The sequence below is a fragment of the Centruroides sculpturatus genome, unplaced genomic scaffold (genome assembly GCF_000671375.1).
Source record: "Centruroides sculpturatus isolate CEXI.00-Female unplaced genomic scaffold, Cexi_2.0 scaffold25, whole genome shotgun sequence".
NCBI lineage: Eukaryota > Metazoa > Arthropoda > Arachnida > Scorpiones > Buthidae > Centruroides > Centruroides sculpturatus.
This window is the reverse complement of record NW_019384428.1, coordinates 516,689-519,058: the sequence shown is the minus strand read 5'-3', so window position 1 is coordinate 519,058 and position 2,370 is coordinate 516,689. Positions and strand designations below refer to the sequence as shown.

Below are 2,370 nucleotides of genomic sequence, written 5' to 3'. Positions count from 1 at the left end.
AAAAACATAACATAATTTATATTGGATGAAAAAAAAACTTCTTACTGTCATTTTGCGACTACTACTGAATACCTTAAAAATATGTTAACTTATCTTTTTATTAAAATAGTTGATATTAGTGGGTTGGATGTGCCTGAAGAAAAGCACAAGATTATTGATATTCGGTAAGTTTTATTTGCAAATCACCACGGTTTTCCAAGTTCAATCTGTTCCTCTGTTTTGTCAAAATTACATTCGCGTGGCTAAAACCAGCTTCAACCATGTATGAAGTTCGGAATGCAAGTAAGAAAGATTTGGCTTCTGCTCTGAGCTTGAGATATTTAGTGGCAATATTGTTATTGCTCCAAAATTCACCGAGGTTTTTATTTTTAAACAACGCTTTAGCTTCGTGATCTACACGTATTTCAATCAGTTTATCTTCTAAGCCAGGTTTCTACTTTCATTATCTATTTTTACATCAAATGGATTAGCAAACTATTCGGGTACATGCATATTTTCCAAGTCTTCGAAACGTGCTTTAAAGTCTTCTCTTAACTTATCAAGATGTTTAATATATATCTCCAAATCATGGTCGGAAATATTTTCATTTTCTTTTATTACTCGCAGGTTTGGAAAATATTTAAAATCGGATCGTGCTAGTGATGATTTAAATAGCTTTACTTTTACTTGAAAGGCCATCATGATTGTTCGAGCTTGAACGTTTTTTCCTTGCAAACGCTTCTGTACTATATTAAATTTCGAATAAAGGTCTGCCAAATAGAACAGGTGGTTCTTGCACAGTTTTAACTGGTCACATAGTGATGGATCCATATTCCTAAGAAACTCTTCAGCTGAGTCGTACAAGTCAACAAGCCTCTGCAAACTATCACCTCTTGACAACCACCTTACCTCAGTGTGCAAAAGTAATTGGTTGAAAGTTTCATCATTTTCTTCACATAACTTTGCAAACAGTCTGGAATTGAGAGAAACGAGCTTTAATTTTATTTATTGACCTGATGCACACTTTTAGAGTATTATGAAGTTCGCCACTCAGTTTTTTGGCTACAAGATGCTGCCTGAGTAGGACACAGTGAACAGTATGTAATTTAGGAATCTTTTCCTTCAGAAAGACGAAAAATCCTATGTGACGGCCTACCATAGCAGGTGCACCGTCAGTAGCTACTGCAGTAATATTTCCGAAAGGAATGCTGTGCTCGTTCAAATAGTCTTGCAAACATAAAAAAATTGTCTCACCTTTTGAATCAGTTTGAAGATATTTAGCAAATAGAAATTCATCAACAGTGTCATTCAGGGATGGGCTATGAAACCTAACATAAGCCATGAGAATATTTGAACTTCCGAAAGTTGATTCGTCAAGTTGAATAGCAAACTTACAATGCTGGAGCTCAGAGGTCAAAGTTCTTTCCACATCATCGGCTATTTACTCAATACGTCGCTGCACAGTATTTGCACTTAATGGTATGCATTTTAAAACTAGTTGAGAGTCTTTCTTCATAACATTTTCAATTGCATCTTTTATAGATGGTATTATAATCTCTTCACCAATAGTATACGGTTTGACTTTCTTTGCTATATTAAGAGAAATGCTGTAAGATGTATTCAGTCCTCCTTCTCTATCAACACTAGCAGATGACTTCAAATATGTATTTAAATTTGGCCGAACTCTCAATTTCTCTTTTAGTATTTTGAAATACTCAAAATCTTTGTTTTTCTTATCAGAATGGATCCTTTCAAAGTTATCTTTCATTTTCGCTGGCTTCCTAGCATCATTGTTGAAAGTTTTTTCACATAATAAGCACATAGGGATAGTTTCATTATCAAACGATGGCACAAAACCATATTTCAAATATTCTTGTGAATATTGTCTGCATATCCTCTTAGCATTGGTAGCCGACATTATGGGCGGAAGGGGTTAATTAATTAAATTAACCCTTTACCATCGCCATCTTGTTTACGTTTATTTTGTAAACTGTCCGATGGCAATATAGGTAAGTCAGGCGATATTATTTTAAAAATTCATCAAAAATCAAATTATCATGTTCGTGTGAAAAAATCACGTACATTTATTAATATCTTTAGTTTAATAGTTTAGAATAATTATAATTTCTTCCAATTCTAAATATCTATTGTTAGCAGAAGGTGGCAACACTGCACTCTGAGAATAAAGAGGCAGTTCCTTATAGCTCGTGCGGGAGTGAGTTGTCTCTCTTACTGCTAATGTTTTGTTTTGCTGCAAACATATTGTGCTTTTTATATTAAAACTCTGATTTTAATGATTATCGACATTTTACGATATTTTCTCTGTAAAGTACAAAATATCTACATTTAGAAATAAAATACATAGAGTGATAACCCTACTAGAGTGTAACA

The 2,370-nt window shown here is 33.6% G+C and overlaps 1 pseudogene; it reads right to left on the bottom strand.

Annotated features, from left to right (window-relative positions):
• Nucleotides 1-474: 474 nt before the first annotated feature.
• On the bottom strand, nucleotides 475-1,897 carry LOC111619641 (annotated as a pseudogene).
• Nucleotides 1,898-2,370: the final 473 nt, after the last annotated feature.